Here is a 19,915-nt window from a genome sequence, read left to right as displayed (position 1 = left end):
ATGCTTCATTTTTGGTGCGACATAAATAATAATGAATTCTCGGGCCCCTTTTCGTTGTTGGTGCATTCTTAAAAAGGGGGATCAGTGGGATGTTATTGATGCATGTGCTAATATAAGAAGAAAAAGCGTTACTCGCAAAAAAAAGCGTTAAAGGAAAACAGATAATCGCACTATATACCCAAGCCTCTATATCCGGCAGCATTTTCGCTCCATTATTCACCCACTTGACTGAAAATGACCCCTAAGTAACTTGGTACACAGCACATGTATTATTTTGGTACATGGCTGGGTAGAAATGAGTGGTGTGCATAGGTTTTGATTTAAAATTTTTTGAACGTGTGTGCAAGTTGGTTTGGTTGGTTTAGTATTTTTTTGTTGGGTGTGGGCCAGTTTTTTGCGGTGAAGTTCTTGTCCTGACAGTTCGTTTTGCTTCGATGCTTCTTCTGGTTTTTGATTGGCCGCTGTTCGCCCAGATGTCCCGTCGCTGTCGATGCCGCTGTTGGGTTTTTGATTGGCTGCTGTTGGTCCGGTTGTCCTGTCGCTGTCTATCTTTGCCGCTGTTGGGCCAGGTTTCCTTAATCGGTGCCGTCTCCATCGTTCAATCTGTAGACCTGTCGTTGCTTCTTACGTGATGGTTCTCGACACCGCTTCGATCGCTGTTCTGGTGGCTTGGCAATACTACAAATACGTGTGTGCTGGATCGTACTAGGATTCACCAGCAGAACGCCCTGGCGCACGGGAGTGCAATCCGTCGACTCGATCTTCGCTGCCGTGTGAGGCAACGCCATGGCCGTCCTCATGGACCGCGACCGCTGCGATGGCCAGCAGGTCATGGACGACATGTTCGTCATCTTCTTCGGCTGGGCAGACGACCTGGAGGCCCTCGAGCTCGCGAGGAAGATGGCCGAGGCGCCGAGCACCCCGGCATGTAGATCACTGTGGTGCGCTTCCTCGATCGGAAGGCCGACAGCCAGGAACACACGGAAGTCGCACTGCTTCCGTCCGACGCCAGGAACGGTGAGAAGAGCTACACCTTCTAACGCTTCCAGCTCTGGATGGTCGCCGGCGACGCGCCGCGGTCGACGGCCTCGACAGCTCCTCCTTTCGTCTCCCTGCGCACTTCCTCGCCGTGTAGGACGGACTGGCGGCGCCTAGATCGCCGACTGCTGCCAGTGCCAGGACAGGCAAGCTACACGTACGCTGGGCTCGCCGAGGAGTTGAGCGCCGCAGAGGACCGCGTCGGAGCCTCCGACGAGCTTCCCGTCCTACCCGCGGACGCTTTGAGCTCGCGACCTTCCAGGCCGACGGCGCCCCGCCGTTCCGTTTCATCTCACCACCGACTCGACGTTGCGTTCACCCAGGCCGTCGTCGCCTTGTCATCCAGCGACATCGGAGCCCTTCGGCCCGCGTCGTTGTCGTGGAGAGATGCTGTCTCGGAGAGGCTCGAGCCGAAGCTAACAGGATGAGGCGTCCCTGCTCCTCGGCGTCAACTGTGGGATGGCGAGCACTTTGCACACGACGGCTGCCTCTTCCACGCTCTCTTCGCAGTCCGCACTGTGTCGCACGTGTGTATGACACCGTCGTTCCCAACTGCTCGGTACATTCCAGGTAAGCGCCACCGCCTCATAACAGAGTCGTCTACCGCTGTAGGTAACTTCCTGTCCACCACGCCGGCAGTGCTCTTCGTGTGGTACACAAACTTTGAAGGCAAGTTCGTGCAGTTTTAAATTTGACTTTTGTACTGCTTTGTACATCTTTGAATAGGGAACACATTGTTTAAGTGAATAGCTTTTGAATAGATTGATTGTTTCGTGTTGTTATTTTGTAGCATATATAGGCAAGTTCTTTTCCCGTCAAAAATAAAAAAATAGGCAAGTTCTTTCCCCTGCAAAATAAAATATAATAGGCAAGTTCTTTTGCATGACAAAAACACTATGGTGGTCAAAGAGAGATGAGAATTGGCACGTAACCGAGTTAATCTTGAGTTGAGATTTCGAGGACGTATTTTTCACCGGTTCAATTTTTGCGCAAAATAAAAAATTGCTTTGAATTCTTGGTTCATGGCAAGTCCGATAGGCGTGGTGTTTATACATAAGCGCAAGGATATGTGTGTGGCTGGAAATGAGCCCAAGGACGTCTCACACTCAGATTTACATGCTTACAGAATAATTTACGTACCCCTAAAAAAGATAATAATTTGTATTTCATAAATTCAGTAAAAAAATCTTATGAAAGGGAGAGTCTTCTGATTTCTTCATTGTAATACATAAATGCACCATTGCAGTTTTAGTTCTCCCTTGGTAGTTTTGAGCTTCAGGCAATAAGGATATCAATTGTTAGTTCAGATTTGAAGGGTGTGCATATAGTACAAAAAATATATGCCTAATTGGTTATGTCTTCCTTTTTGATAGATTACATGAATTATGGCAGCCTGCCTTTTTTGTTTGCTCTATCTTTTCCATTCACCTGGCGTTGGTATTTGGTCTTCATTTGTGTGTGCGGCAGATGATGGACATCCTAGGATGCTTTTTATGTAATGATAATAGTAAGTTTCAACAAATGAAAGCAAGCTTTAGTCCTGTTGAATGACTCCAACAATAATTTGGGTTAAACAGTAAGTGAATATTGTACCCTTTATTCTTCTTCAAACTTTTCTTTTACGTTCATTAAGCAAAATCCTTTTTGCATTTTGCATATTTTAACTTTAAGAATCTGATGCTTTCAGATTTGACTATGATGTACCTGTTGCATTCTTGGAAATATATTTTTTCCTGCAGGTTTGTGGCAAGATAATATTTCTAAGTATGCTCTTTTGTGTACTTATTAATTATTTTTCCTTCTTGTGACATTTATCTATGGTCATAAAAAACTTACATGCACAATATATTGCCTCTATGTTGTGTTAGCTAATAGGTGAAGAACACGTGTACCACTTGGGGATTTGGTCGGCGATGCTTGCTGATGCCTTTAGCATATTTTTTGGCGATTTAGTTTCTCGATCAACTGGGATATGTTTCGGGGGACTCATTGCATGTCTGTTTAGCGGCTACGATCTTTATTCTTCTACAGCTCATGCATGGGTTGGGTGATGTTGAGTGTCGGGCGCTTTTTTTTTTCTTGCATGCATGGGTTGGTAATTGATGTTATTGACACGATGGTGTGGGCGTGGTGTTGCCTCGCGACTTCCTCATATCTGCTTGATTTGCTTCTAGAGAGATCGTCGGCCTTATATATGAGGATTTGGTTCCTGCTACTCCCTCCGTTTGAATTGTAGGCATGCAGGGGTGTCCCAAGGGCGTCGAGACGAATTGTAGGCGTACAGGGGCTTCCCAAGGGTGTCAGACATGATGCGACGGCCCAAATACTTGGACTATTAATGATAACAACTACTATGCACTTGAGGTGGCAAAAGAAAACACCTTACAATACAGAGAAGGAACGAACAAACCACTTGAAATAAGCGGGTAGATACCTCAAAAAACAATCAACAATTCAAAAAAAAGGAATAAACAAAGCAATGGCAGTTTACCATGGCCCGTCAGTAGGTAACCACACAACAAAATAAATTTACAATGCAAACAAGAATTGTAGTAAAGATGTGCAACAACTTTTCTGACTTGATACCACTCTGCATGTACCCTCACTTCATATAGACACACTGTATCGACTGGCGCGGCGTGCCGCCGCGCGAGCTTTGCTAGTATATTCTAAAATGACGATGTCAGTCATTGTTGTAGTAGATCACTAGATCCTTCATGGCACACATTGACGCATCCGTCTATTTTTTTTACGATAGGATAATAGAATTTTTCATATATTTGTGCTTAAATAAAGTGTTGAAAGGTGAATATAAATGTGTTGTTAAAATTACTAAGTAATAGAGTGGTGGTCAATTTTTTTACGATGTCAAATATTCTTGTGACTTTTTTCAAGACATGTGATCAATTGGGCTTTATTGGGCTTTAATGGGCCGCTATTCTTGTGACTTTTTTCAAGACATGTGTTGTTAGAAATCTATGAAGTAATATTTGACATATTGTAGGCTTGCATAGCGGCCCAATAAAACCCAATTGACCACATGTCTTGAAGAAAGTCACAAGAATAGCGGCCCATTAACACATGCGGACCAGGTCGCGGTAAATTGGAGCTGAAACGAACATCTGACAACCAAAAATGATCTAAATGTGAAATCCGACGGCCAAAATTGTTGGGGACATGGTAGAGCTCAGTTTAGGTGTAGTTTTACTGTCCTAAATAGCATACCTCCCCTTGAGCATAAGAAAACAATGAAAAGGAAAAAAATCGTATATACTACAATGGACATGTCGCACGTTGTTGTAAAAACATTACATACATCCACCTTGAGCATAGGAAAAACCAAACAAAGTTAATCTAGTGAAAAGTAGTGGACCAATAAAATGTACAAAAAATGATGAAAAGGGGGATATGTGCTCTGCTACAGATTTCACTGTCACAAACACACATGAGAAAAAAGCATTGTGTAAGAAAGAACCAAAACACTCCTACTTGCACTTTTTCCCCTATATCAGGCCAGTTCTTTTGCCCAATTCTCCTAGAATCAGCCCGCTCCCCAGCTTTTTTCAGAATCTTCAACTCCCATCCGAAAATCATAGCCACGAATGGGAGTTGAAGATTCTCCGAGAAGCTGTGAAGGGGGGCGATTCTTCCATAATCGACCAAAAGAACTGGCGCGTCGTCTGATGAGTTATAACCGCAAAATAAAGGCCCATTTGACAAACAAAAACAAAAACGAGCCCATGAAAAAAAATCAATAGGCCAAACTCATAGAAAAACGGGCAGGCGCGCCACACTGTGGCCCGAATCAAAAACAACTTGTCTGAACGAAAACCGCACACACCAATCTGGCTCCAACATACAAAAGTGTTGATTGAGCGAGGGCACAAAAGGGATTTATCCCACTAGCTCATTCTGGGTGAGAAAAGAAGATACCTTGATGAAGAAAAATGTAATAGATAGCCCTGGTCTTGCTTTTCCTTTCTGGTCGAATAAATGGAGTTGCTTATTATGTTTGAATTCTATCATAAAACCTCCTATGTGTTGGGAGGATCTGACTCAGCTACTCTAAGCTTAGCTCGAGTGTTGTGAACAGTCATGTTGCTTTTGTGGCCTCGTTTTAATAAAAAAACTTGATCATTGATGGCGCGCATTGCTGCGTCCGTCTATTTGTATGTAAAATGGTAAGATTTGTGCAAATTGACGAACTTGAAAGCTAACTTTACATACTGGTTAGTGATCGAAGAGAAGATTTTTACAATAAAATAGTTTCAAATATGTCACTTCGATGTAAATGACAGCAAAAAGCCAAACATGCTATAATGACACCATCCAAACCATTGCTGAGTATGACAGCACCAAATAGCAACGGAACAAAGGGAGCAATTAACTAAAATGTTCCATATGCGGAAAGACAATCGAATAGCCCCCGTTCATATTTGAAGTTGCTGCAAGGGTATATATTTTTATTAAACTGCAAGGTAAAATTTATAAAGCTAGTAAGCATCTAGAATAAAAGACCAACGTACAAAAACTAGTAAGAGATTTCATTACACGCATAAATATTATGTGAATTGGGCATCTATACCACGGTCAGATAACACACGTCACACGTGCGTGCACAACAACACTTTTTTGCGCATATGGATCTACCATCCTAAACAACCTCGTGCGTATGTATAGGAACAATAATAGCCGGTAGTAGCTTGTCATGAATAATTACAAACAAATAAGCATGGAAAAAATGCAATCGTATGAACACACTGGATATGGAAAATTAATATGACATTCCACTAACTAAACCGTCAGCAGCCATTGGGATTCCACGTTTCAGAATTCAGGAACAAAAAAAACAGAGACACCTCAAAAAAATTGTTAAACAAGCCTGAAGCATTCCCGAGCACTTGGGCGTCAATAACTGCAACAAATTAAGAGTAGAAATCAGCATCAGTACAAACATTGAGTGCGAAGGCATTGTAGTGGGGGAGGGAAATATGCAACAAAGTTGAAGATCAAGGGGCAAACTATCGGAGAAACATAGCTCCTGGATGCTACTGCGTTACTGCCAGAGGAAGAAGAGACGAGAACCTGGGTAATGACACAGAGCATATGTAGGTAACTGGACAACATCACATTCTGTGCAACCCCAAGTAGCTCTGCAAATATAGCGAAAACAACACACATAAACTGGAATTCACTCAAACCTGTCAAACCTGGGAACATGGCAAACTTTGAGGAACGCACGAACGATGCACGGACATATATGAGCGCCAGGCCAGGGTAGCCGGTTCTGAAGGAAATATGCCCTAGAGGCAATAACAAAGTTGTTTTATATTTTCTTATATCATGATAAATGTTTATTATTCATGCTAGAATTGTACTAATCGGAAGCTTGATATATGTGTGGATACATAGACAAAACACCGTGTCCCTAGTAAGTCTCTACTAGACTAGCTCGTTAATCAAAGATGGTTAAGTTTCCTAACCATAGACATGTGTTGTCATTTGATGAATGGGATCACATCATTAGGAGAATGATGTGATGGACAAGACCCATCCGCTAGCTTAGCATATTGATTGTTCAGTTTTATTGCTATTGCTTTCTTAATATCATATACATATTCCTTCGACTATGAGATTATGCAAGTCCCGGATACCGGAGGAATGCCTTATGTGCTATCAAATGTCACAACGTAACTGGGTGATTATAAAGATACTCTACAGGTATCTCCGAAGGTGTTTGTTGGGTTGGCATAGATCGAGATTAGGATTTGTTGCTCCGAGTATCGGAGAGGTATCTCTGGGCCCTCTCGGTAATGCACATCATAAGAAGCCTTGCAAGCAAAGTGAGTAATGAGTTAATTACAAGATGATGTATTACGAAACGAGTAAAGAGACTTGCTGATAATGAGCTTGAACTAGGTATGAAGATACCAACGATCGAATCTTGGGCAAGTAACATACCGATGACAAAGGGAATAACATATGTTGTCATTACGGTTCAACCGATAAAGATGTTCATAGAATATGTAGGAGCCAATATGAGCATCCAGGTTCCGCTATTGGTTATTGACTTGAGAGGTGTCTCGGTCATGTCTACATAGTTCTCGAACCCGTAGGGTCCGTACGCTTAACGTTCGATGAAGATTTAGTATTATATGAGTTATGTGATTTAGTGACCGAATGTTGTTCGGAGTCCTGGATGAGATCACGGACATGATGAGGAGTCTCAAAATGGTCGATAGGTAAAGATTGATATATAGGATGGTGATATTCGGACTCCAAAAGTGTTCCGGATAGTATCGGGTATTTACCGAAGTACCGAGGGGTTACCGAAACCCCAGAGGGAAGATATGGGCCATATGGGCCATAAGAGGGGAGCACACCAGCCCACAAGGGGTGCCCCCCCCCCCTTAGGCATGTGGCCGAATTGGAGAAGGAGCAAGGGGGGTTCTCCCCCCTCCTTTCCTTTCTCCCTTCCCTTTCCCTCTTTCTCTCTGGAAATAAGGAAAGAGGGGGGGGGGCGAATTAGGATAGGCCCCCAAGTAGGATTCCTCCTACTTGGGGCGCCCCATGAGTGCTCCCCTCCCCCTCCCACCTATATATACGTGGGGAGGGGCGCCTAGAACACACACCAAAAACATCTGTTAGCCGTGTGAGGCACAAGGGGTGGCGCGCCCCCCTTAGGCATGTGGCCGAATTGGAGAAGGAGCAAGGGGGGTTCGTCCCCCCCCCCTTTCCTTTCTCCCTTCACTTTCCCTCTTTCTCTCCGAAAATAAGGAAAGAGGGGGGCGAATTGGGATAGGCCCCCAAGTAGGATTCCTCCTACTTGGGGCACCCCATGAGTGCTCCCCTCCCCCTCCCACCTATATATACGTGGGGAGGGGCGCCTAGAACACACACCAAAAACATCTGTTAGCCGTGTGCGGCGTCCCCCTCCACAGATTACACCCTCAGTTATATTCTCGTGGTACTTAGGCGAAGGCCTGCGCAGATCACTTCACCATCACCGTCACCATGCCGTCGTGTTGACGGAACTTGTCGTGGAATTAACATGTCAGATGTCCTTAGTGTGAGGACTTAGTCGCGAGGCCAACGCATCTATGTGGTAGCTTGAGAGGGGTTGAGCGGAATCGAGAGACGCAACACAAGACAAGGGTTTAGACAGCTTCGGGCCCCGGGAAACATCATCGGTAAAAACCCTACATGCTGTTTGAGGCTAGATCTCATTATCATCACGAGGGAGTCGCCGTAAACCGGCTCTCCTCTAGTTGTGTCTAGCCCTAGAGATTATTGTTTTCTTCTCCCCCTTTGAGGAGCCCTGCCCCTCCTTATATATGTTGAAGGGGCGGGTTACATGTGGAGTCCAACTCGGACTTTAACTTAAACTATTTTGACTTCCCTTCCTGGGCTTCTTAACGTCTGCCTGTTTAACATTGTCAGCCGGTTTAACATTGTCCGCCGGTTTAACAATGTTTGCCGGTGCTACCATCTGTCTTAACTCTGCCGGTTTAACACTTGCCGGTTTACCGTTTGTCTTAGCCATCTGTCTTAACTCTGCCGGTTTAACACCCACCGGTTTACCAAGTCCCGGCCGGGTTACGACTCCGGCCGGGTCATACCGCGGGGTATATCCCCGACATTAGCCCCCAGTTTAATTTGGATTTATCCATGTTAAACTGACTCTGATCATCCTTAAGTCTTTGTCACTTCCTTCTTCTAGAAAATCTGGTTTAATAGGCCAGCTTCATAATCAACCTGCTGACATTGGTTTCTCATAGAAAATATATTGTGAAGAATAACTCTTTTGATTCAGCTCCCAATGCTTAAAATCAATATTGGTCCTTGAAATACTCATCTGATCTTCAGCCGGTTTAAGAATGTAGAACTTGCCGGTTTATAAATATTGATAGCACCGGGTCATACTTGTAGTTAACATCCAACTTGAAAATATACATCTTATATGACTATCACTTGTAGCCCTCAAGTCTTAAGAAGGTAGCATAGCAACAACTTAAGACTTGCTTCAATATAAATATCACAATCTTGAAGAAATCCAGGTTGTTCATCTCAATCACTAGTCATAATTGAGTATTCCCCATATGTAGCCCCCAAGTGCCAAGTTGTCATGCTTGCAGCAACCTGGGACTTGTAATTTCCTGATGATCATAAAAACTTCAACCAGTGTAGCCCCCAAGGGCCGGGTCATTATGCAATAATGAGCAGGGACTTTGTAAATATAATGATGTAATCTTTGAACAGCAACGGTGTAGCCCCCAAAGGTCGTCTCGGTAAGATAATATTGAGCTGGGACTTTGATATATACTTCAATGAAAATAACATCATATGATGTAACCCCCATCATGGGGCTTGAATTCACGTCCACAAGGTTAAGAGCCTTGTGCTTTACCAACTAAGCAGTGGACCCTTCAATATAATGAATAAAAAGCTTTGTACCTTGAATTGTTGACAAGAGCAATTGGTAGCCCCCAAGGGCCGGCTCATTATAATGTGATGAGTCGGGTCTTCAATAAGATGAACAAAAAATGACTTTGCATTAGCCCCCAAGTGTCATGGTGCATGCTTGCAGCGACATGAGACTTGCATATGTGATGTAATATCAATTTGAATAATGTAGCCCCAAGTGCCGGGTTGTAAGCCTGCAGTGACTCGGGACTATTCCTTGAATTGTAGAATAAATCATATCTATTGATAATATGATAGCCATTGCGCTAAAGCGACTTTGAAAACCTTGATCATAATACTGGTTATTGATAACCATAATAGAAATCCAGCCATGTTGGCTATTTGAATAATATACCCAATGATTTATAAGCGCATAATTCCAATGGCGCAATCCAAATATATGCTGGCGACTTATAGTCCAAAGCCAGGCCGGGTCAATAAACACCGGATTATAAGTGATTATGTACTGACAACTTGTAGTTGAAAGTCGAGCCGGGTTAATGAACACCGGGTTAATTTGATGACTGATAGTCATGCCGGGTCAATAGACACCGGTTCAACATAAAATTTATCAAAAGAGAAAAATCTTGACAAAGGCAAATAAAACCGTGTAGTCGAGGCTTTTTGAGGGCTGCCAGGCCCAAATTCGAGGCTTTTCATGGGCTGCCAGGCCGCTGATTTGAACCATTTAACAAAGCCTTTTAAGATGGACCTCCAACTAACCAATCACCGTTTTAATTTTGACAAGTGCAGGGTCTCAATGAGAGTAACTGTCAAACGTTCGGAGGGTCGTGCCAGGATGACCTGGATAGGAGTGTCTTACTTGATGAAGGCAGGTTAACCCGTGGTTTTAGGTAAATATACCAGGCTTCCAAGCCGTGGGTCGATACCCAGCTACAAGGGTCCATTCAAACTCCTTGGTATTTGACACAAGGAGCCCCCAAGTAACGTGATGAGCTATGCTCATTGGGTGCCTATGTTTGAGCTGTGCATAGCATCCAAACTCTCTTTGGCCCCTTGGGTGTGAAGCTCCCAAGCTATGTTGTGGCGTGATAGCCAGATTAATGGATATAACTCTGCTTTGTAAGTAGAAGCCCCCATGTGATATATTTCTGAGCTGTGCTCGCCAGGTGCCTATGTTTGAGTTGTGCTGTGCAACAAACTCTCTTTGGCCCCTGATGATAATATTGTATTGATAGCCGCATCAAGAGGGTAGTAACGCCATGTTCTCTTTGGTGAATACACCTATGTTTGAACAGGAAGCCCCAAGTAATTATATGAAGATGAGCCCATAAGGCAGGATACCCATGTTTGAACCGCGCGTCATGGCAGCAGGTCCTCTTCGGCAACCTTTAACTTTTTGCAATAGATAAATTCTTCTTGAACTGGGACTTTGAACCGGACATTGACAGCTTCAGAGATTTGTGGGAGATGGATTTCCCCTTGAACCGGATTTGAGAGCTTCAAAGCTTCATGATAGATAAATTTCCTTTGAACCGAAATCCTTCTTTTTAAGACGAAGGTTCTCTGACGGCCTTCAAAATTTCCCCAATAAGGCATTAGCCTCCGAGACTGGCTTATCTTCCTTCCACTGACCCGGAGTTCTTGAATCTGCTTTAAACTGGCAATCATTTACTAAGTCGTGTCATCCTAGCCCCCAAGTCTCAAGGCGACTCAAAGAGTTGGCTTGAGATTCTTCATATTTTGACCATAGCATAAGGTGTATATCATTGGTGTTGATAGCACGATGTAAATCCATAGAAGGTTGAGGTGACTGCGGCGCATTGTAAATGATCCCGTATGAGCCGTGTCAGCAACTCGGCCAATGGTTCCTTCCAACTAGCCGTTTGAAGTGGACCAAACTATAGTGGCAGCGATTTGCGCGCATGTCCATTAATCCATCTAGCGCAGACAGCGGTTGATGATAATGTGCCTCCAATTTGTGACTTGCTCATACTCAATAAATAGCTCATGCAGACAGGTGCGGCTCGATGTGTTGATGTAGACCAGGCCCCAAGAGACGGACGATAAAGACGACCGCAACGTCAGAGGCGGCACAGACAGATGAGTCAGCCGTGACGTTGTAAGCCGGTGCGAACGGGCAAGTCAATCGCAGACGCGGTCCCGGCTAGTTGATGTAGATCAAGCCACAGGGGCGGCGACTTGCGCACGTCCATTGAACAGCGATCAAACGCGGTCCCGGTGAGTCGATGTAGACCAGGCCGTCATGTCGGTGGCTTGCGCACATCCATTTGCCGGGTAATGTGGTACGGACGAATACCAGGTGCAATGTTGCCAGTACGTGCTCCGTATCCATGGTATAAACCACATGTGCAGTGAATCATTGTCCTGCATACAAAAAACACAGCAGGGCGGAGTAGTTGTTTGTCGAAGGAAATCAACATCTATTTAACAAAATATGTAAGATAAATATCACCTGATTGTTAGGCGACGGATGATCATTATATGGTGTCCATAGATAACCAAGAACTTTTTGCGTTGATCCTTTCAAGAACCTTGTCAAAGTTCGGCGTGGTTTGTATAATCTCCACTCCGAGAAACTGGGGCATATATACCCTCAAGAACGCCTAGTATATCTTCTGGTATGATCAAATTTTTTTCCAGCACTTAACCACTTTAACTTTTCTTCTCTTGTTTCCATCAGCACAGGGGCGTAGGAAGGAAGCAACCTGCAAGGCCAAAGCGGCCGGGTTAGCATCTGCTGGCTGGCACAGGGCATCCCACCGGAGGCCTGAGGCAACGGGGAGGCGGTTTGCAAGCGGCAGGTGCTACAACTATAGAGGCACTCTTGGCGTGTTGGAGAGACACGGACGAGCCGGCGACGGGTTGGAGAGGCGCGGCCTAACCGGCGACGGGTTGGCGCAAGCACAGTCCATCGGAAGCGGCTCGGCGCTGCTGTTTGTTTGAAGCAGAGGCTGGCCAGCAGCTCACGGCGCGAAGAATCCCAGGCTTGAGGTGAACGATGGCGGCCCACGGGTCCGGCGGGTCACGGCCTGGGCGCGGCTACAGTAGTTCGAGAGATGGTGGCTTGTGGCAAAGGCGCTGGCGAAGGCGTGGATGCAGGCGATGCGGCGACGCGGCCGTTTGAAGATAGGCGTCGTCCGCAGCGGTTCAGCGCGGAGGCAGTAGCGCCCGCTATCGGGGCCGGCAGAAGTGGAAGCTCCGGTCCGACTCAGTCCGTGCGGGGCGGCAGTGAACCGGCGCTGGCCGGAGCAAGCAAGATCACGGCCTCGGCGGTTCAACAGCGCGACTGCAGTTGAGGTGGCCCGCGGAAGTATGACCAACGATAACCCGCAGGAACCCGCAGCACCGCAGGGCGAAGGATGACGATCCGCGGTGAAGCCGGCGAGTTTACGGAAGGAACATGGAAACCGGGGCGGTTCGGACGCGTGGAAGCGACGGCGGTTTGAGGTGGCCGCGGTGGGGCAGAGTCGAGTGCGGTACAGCCGGGTGGCATGAGGCGGCCTCGAGGGGAGCGAGAGGCGGCGTCGAGCGTGCGAGCCGATGCAACCAAGCGCGGAGGCGGCCGGGCGCGGGAGCCGGCGCGGCTGGAGGCCGGGTCGACGGAGCGCGGCCGAGCGGTCATGGAGGAGCTAGCGGGCGGCGCGAGTCAGCGGTCGGCGACTTGGAATCAATGGCGTGACCCGGCGGAGCAGGAAACAGAATCCGCGGGCGAGGCGGAGGGTGGTTCAGGGCCGGTTTGCGGCGAACGGACTCTGGTCGAGGCGGAGGCGACGGCTTAGACCCGCAGAGGATGGCTCAAGGCAGCCGGACAGCGTCTCAGCAATGTGGCTGGTTCAAAGTATAGTGAAGGTGAGGACCGTGGCTATGGCGGGTCGGCCATGGTGACACAACGACGGCAGTTTGAAGAAGCACAGCCAGCAGTAGAGGGATCCCAGCGCGGCCTGCTTACTCTAGCAGTGAGGCGGAGAAGACCCAGTAGCGGCTTAATCCGGTTGGTGGAGAAAACCCAGCGGAGCGGCGGTTCGCGGGTTGCAAGACCGCGCTCGACGTGCACTCTTGCAGTAGTTGGATCATGTGTATTTGGAGGTTCAGCTGCTGGCAATAGCCCAGCTGTAGGGAGGAATTCAGTGTCTCCAGCGCCGGTGCCTGGAAGGTGAGGCTGGACTGGTCGCGTTCGCTGTACAGCATGAAGTGGAACCCGAGTTGGAGCGCCAAGAGCTGTGGGGTGTTGACAACCAATCGCCTCACAAAGAGCTGATCCAGATCCAAGATCTGCAGCACGCTGCCATTGAGCTACATCTCCTTAAGCCTAGAGAGGTTCCAGAGTGTTAGCTTTCGGAGCCTTGGGCAGCATGATGACGCCGATAGTAGCCTGCCGAGGCGATTGTGTTGGGGAACGTAGCAGAAATTCAAAATTTTCCTACGTGTCACCAAGATCTATCTAAGGAGAAACCAGCAACGAGGGGAAGGAGAGTGCATCTACATACCCTTGTAGATCGCTAAGTGGAAGCGGTCAAGAGAACGGGGTTGAAGGAGTCGTACTCGTCGTGATCCAAATCACCGGAGATCCTAGTGCCGAACGGACGGCACCTCCGCGTTCAACACACGTACAGCCCGGTGACGTCTCCCATGCCTTGATCCAGCAAGGAGAGAGGGAGAGGTTGAGGAAGACTCCATCCAGCAGCAGCACAACGGCGTGGTGGTGATGGAGGAGCGTGGCAATCCTGCAGGGCTTCGCCAAGCACCGCGGGAGAGGAGAAGGGCTTGGGAGAGGGGGAGGGTTGCGCCAGAACTTTGGGGTGCGGATGCCCTCCCACCCCCCACATATATATAGGGGCAAGGGAGAGGGGGCCGGCCCCCTCAGATCCAATCTGAGGAGGGGGCGGCGGCCAAGGGGGGAGGAGTGCCTCCCAAGTCAAGTGGAGGCCCTCCCCCTTAGGGTTTTCCCCTTCCCATGCGCATGGGCCTTGGGGGGGCTGGTGCCCCTGGCCCATTAAGGCTAGGGCGCCCCCCTACAGCCCATGCTACTGTATTGGACGTGGTGGAACAATTTCCGGACCTCCGGACCCCTCCGGAATCCTCCGGAACCTTCTGGAAGCTTCCCGGTACAATACCGAAAAAACCCGAACTTTTTCCGGAACCCGAACAACAACTTTCCATATATAAATCTTTACCTCCGGACCATTCCGGAACTCCTCGTGACGTCCGGGATCTCATCCGGGACTCCGAACAACATTCGGTAACCACATACAAACTTCCTTTATAACCCTAGCGTCATCGAACCTTAAGTGTGTAGACCCTACGGGTTCGGGAGACATGTAGACATGACCGAGACGTTCTCCGGTCAATAACCAACAGCGGGATCTGGATACCCATGTTGGCTCCCACATGTTCCACGATGATCTCATCGGATGAACCACGATGTCAAGGACTCAATCGATCCCGTATACAATTCCCTTTGTCTAGCGGTATTGTACTTGCCCGAGATTCGATCGTCGGTATCCGATACCTTGTTCAATCTCGTTACCGGCAAGTCTCTTTACTCGTTCCGTAACACATCATCCCGTGATCAACCCCTTGGTCACATTGTGCACATTATGATGATGTCCTACCGAGTGGGCCCAGAGATACCTCTCCGTTTACACGGAGTGACAAATCCCAGTCTCGATTCGTGCCAACCCAACAGACACTTTCGGAGATACCTGTAGTGCACCTTTATAGCCACCCAGTTACGTTGTGACGTTTGGTACACCCAAAGCATTCCTACGGTATCCGGGAGTTGCACAATCTCATGGTCTAAGGAAATGATACTTGACATTAGAAAAGCTTTAGCATACGAACTACACGATCTTTGTGCTAGGCTTAGGATTGGGTCTTGTCCATCACATCATTCTCCTAATGATGTGATCCCGTTATCAATGACATCCAATGTCCATGGTCAGGAAACCGTAACCATCTATTGATCAACGAGCTAGTCAACTAGAGGCTTACTAGGGACATGGTGTTGTCTATGTATCCACACATGTATCTGAGTTTCCTATCAATACAATTATAGCATGGATAATAAACGATTATCATGAACAAGGAAATATAATAATAACTAATTTATTATTGCCTCTAGGGCATATTTCCAACAGTCTCCCACTTGCACTAGAGTCAATAATCTAGTTCACATCGCCATGTGATTAACACTCACAGGTCACATCGCCATGTGACCAACATCCAAAGAGTTTACTAGTGTCATTAAACTAGTTCACATCATCATGTGATTAAGACTCAATGAGTTCTGGGGTTTGATCATGTTTTGCTTGTGAGAGAGGTTTTAGTCAACGGGTCTGCAACATTCAGATCCGTATGTATTTCGCAATTCTCTATGTCATATTGTAAATGCTGCTTCCACGCTCCACTTGAAGCTATTCCAAATGGTTGCTCCACTATACGTATCCGGTTTGCTACTCAGAGTCATTCGGATAGGTGTTAAAGCTTGCATCGTCGTAACCCTTTACGCCGAACTCTTTATCACCTCCATAATTGAGAAATAAATCCTTATTACTCCAAGGACAATTTTGACCGCTATCTGGTGATCCACTCCTTGATCACCTTTGTACCCTCTTGCCAGACATGTGGCAAGGCACACATCAGGTGCGGTACATAGCATAGCATACTGTAGAGCCTACGTCTAAAGCATAGGGGACGACCTTCGTCCTTTCTCTCTTTTCTGCCGTGGTCGAGCTTTAAGTCTTAACTTCATACCTTACATCTCAGGTAAGAACTCCTTCTTTGACTGATCCATCTTGAACACCTTCAAGATCATGTCAAGGTATATGCTCATTTGAAAGTATTATTAAGCATTTTGATCTATCCTCATAGATTTTGATGCTCAATGTTCAAGTAGCTTGATCCAGGTTTTCTATTGAAAAACACCTTTCAAATAACCCTATATGCTTTCCAGAAAATTCTACATCATTTCTGATCAACAATATGTCAACAACATATACTCATCAGAAATTCCATAGTGCTCCCACTCACTTCTTTGGAAATACAAGTTTCTCATGAACTTTGTATAAACCCAAAATCTTTGATCATCTTATCAAAGCGCACATTCCAACTCCGAGATGCTTACTCCAGTCCTTAGAAGGATCGCTGGAGCCAGCATACCTTTTAGCATCCTTAGGATCGACAAAACTTTTCTGATTGTATCACATACAACCTTTCCTTACGAAAACTGGTAAGGAAACTCGTCTTGACATCCATCTGCCAGATTTCATAAATGCAGCTAATGCTAACATGATTCCGACGGACTTAAGCATCGCTACGGATGAGAAAATCTCATCGTAGTCAACTCCTTGAACTTGTGAAAAACTCTTCGCCACAAGTCGAGCTTCATAGACGGTGACATTACCGTCCACGTCCGTCTTCTTCTTAAAGATCCATTTATTTCAATGGCTTGCCGATCATCGGGCAAGTCCACCAAAGTCCATGCTTTGTTATGATACATGGATCCTATCTCGGATTTCATGGCTTCTAACCATTTGTCGGAATTTGGGCCCACCATCGCTTCTCCATAGCTCGTAGGTTCATTGTTGTCTAGCAACATGACCTTCAAGACAGGATTACTGTGCCACTCTGAAGTGGTACGCATCCTTGTCACCCTACGAGGTACGGTAGTGACTTGATCCAAAACTTCATGATCACTATCATAAGCTTCTACTTCAATTGGTGTAGGTGCCACAGGAACAACTTCCTATGCCCTGCTACACACTAGTTGAAGTGACGGTTCAATAACCTCATCAAGTCTCCACCATCCTCCCACTCAATTCTTCGAGACAAACTTTTCCTCGAGAAAGGACCCGATTCAAGAAACAATCCCTATTGCTTTCGGATCTGAATTAGGAGGTATACCCAACTGTTTTGGGTGTCCTATGAAGATGCATTTTATCCGCTTTGGGTTCGAGCTTATCAACCTGAAACTTTTTCACATAAGCGTCGCAGCCCCAAACCTTTAAGAAACGACAACTTAGGTTTCTCCAACCAAGTCAACGGTGTCGTCTCAACGGAATTACGTGGTGCCCTATTAAAGTGAGTGCGGTTGTCTCTAATGCCTAACCCATGAACGATAGTGGTAATTCGATAAGAGACATCAAGGTACGCACCATATCCAATAGGGTGCTACTATGATGTTCGGACACACCATCACACTATGGTGTTCCAGGCGGTATTAATTGTGAAACAATTTCCACAATGTCTTAATTGTGTGCCAAAACTCGTAACTCAGATATTCATCTCTATGATCATATCATAGACATTCTATCCTCTTGTCACGAAGATCTTAAACTTCACTCTGAAATTACTTGAACCATTCAATAATTCAGACTTGTGTTTCATCAAGTAAATATACTCAACATCTACTCGAATCATCTGTGAAGTAAGAACATAACGATATTCACTGCATGCCTCAGCACTCATTGGACTGCACACATCAAAATGTGTTACTTCCAACAAGTTGCTATCTAGTTCCATCTTACTGAAACCGAGGCTTTTCAGTCATCTTGTCCATGTGGTATGATTTGCATATCTCAAGTGATTCAAAATCAAGTGAGTCTAAACGATCCATCTGCATGGAGTTTCTTCATGCGTATGCACCAATAGACATGGTTCGCATGTCTCAAACTTTTCAAAAATGAGTGAGTCCAAAGATCCATCAACATGGAGCTTCTTCATGCGTTTTATACCAATATGACTTACATGGCAGTGCCACAAGTAAGTGGTACTATCATTACTATCTTATAATTTTTGGCATGAAAATGTGTATCACTACGATCGAGATTCAATAAACCATTCCTTTAGGTGCAAGACCATTGAAGGTATTATTCAAATAAATAGAGTAACCATTATTCTCCTTAAATGAATAACCGTATTGCGATAGACATAATCCAATCATGTCTATGCTCAACGCAAACACCAAATGACAATTATTCAGGTTTAATACTAATCTTGATGGTAGAGGGAGCGTGCGATGTTTGATCACATCAAACTTGGAAACACTTCCAACACATATCGTCAGCTCACCTTTAGCTAGTCTCCGTTTATTCCGTAGCTCTTTTATTTCGAGTTACTAACACTTAGCAACCGAACCGGTATCTAATACCCTGGTGCTACTAGGAGTACTAGTAAAGTACACATTAACATAATGTATATCCAATATACTTCTATCGACCTTGCCAGCCTTCTCATCTACCAAGTATCTAGGGTAATTCCGCTCTAGTGACTATTCCCCTTATCACAGAAGCACTTAGTCTCGGGTTTGGGTTCAACCTTGGGTTTCTTCACTGGAGCAGCAGCTGATTTGCCGTTTCATGAAGTATCCCTTCTTGCCCTTGCCCTTCTTGAAACTAGTGGTTTCACCAACCATCAACAATTGATGCTCCTTCTTGATTTCTACTTTCGCGGTGTCAAACATCGTGAATACCTCAAGGATCATCATATCTATCCCTGATATGTTATAGTTCATCACGAAGCTCTAGCAGCTTGGTGGCAATGACTTTGGAGAAACATCACTATCTCATCTGGAAGATCAACTCCCACTCGATTCAAGTGATTGTTGCACTCAGACAATCTGATCACAAGCTCAACGATTGAGCTTTTCTCCCTTAGTTTGCAGGCTAAGAAAATCGTCGGAGGTCTCATACCTCTTGACGTGGGCACGAGCCTGAAATCCCAATTTCAGCCCTCGAAACATCTCATATGTTCCGCGACGTTTCGAAAACGTCTTTGGTGCCTCTACTCTAAACCATTTAACTGAACTATCACGTAGTTATCAAAACGTGTATGTCCGATGTTCGCAACATCCACAAACAACGTTTGGGGTTCAGCACACTGAGCGGTGCATTAAGGACATAAGCTTTCTACTGTCCGCATAATCGCTACTATCAACTTTCAACTATATTTTCTCTAGGAACATATCTAAACAGTGGAACTAAAGCGCGAGCTTACGACATAATTTGCAAAGATCTTTTGACTATGTTCAGGATAATTAAGTTCATCTTATGAACTCCCACTCAGATAGACATCCCTCTAGTCATCTAAGTGATTACATGATCCGAGTCAACTAGGCCGTGTCCGATCATCACGTGAGACGGACTAGTCATCATCGGTGAACATCTTCATGTTGATCGTATCTACTATACGACTCATGCTCGACCTTTCGGTCTCTTGTGTTCCGAGGCCATGTCTGTACATGCTAGGCTCGTCAAGTCAACCTAAGTGTTTCGCGTGTGTAAATCTGTCTTACACCCGTTGTATGTGAACGTAAGAATCCATCACACCCGATCATCACGTGGTGCTTAGAAACGACGAACTTTCGCAACGGTGCACAGTTAGGGGGAACACTTTCTTGAAATTTTAATGAGGGATCATCTTATTTACTACC

This window comes from Triticum aestivum, chromosome 2B (genome assembly GCF_018294505.1).
Source record: "Triticum aestivum cultivar Chinese Spring chromosome 2B, IWGSC CS RefSeq v2.1, whole genome shotgun sequence".
NCBI classification, from domain to species: Eukaryota; Viridiplantae; Streptophyta; class Magnoliopsida; order Poales; family Poaceae; genus Triticum; species Triticum aestivum.
The sequence above is the reverse complement of the archived record's forward strand: the minus strand, read 5'-3'. Positions refer to the sequence as shown.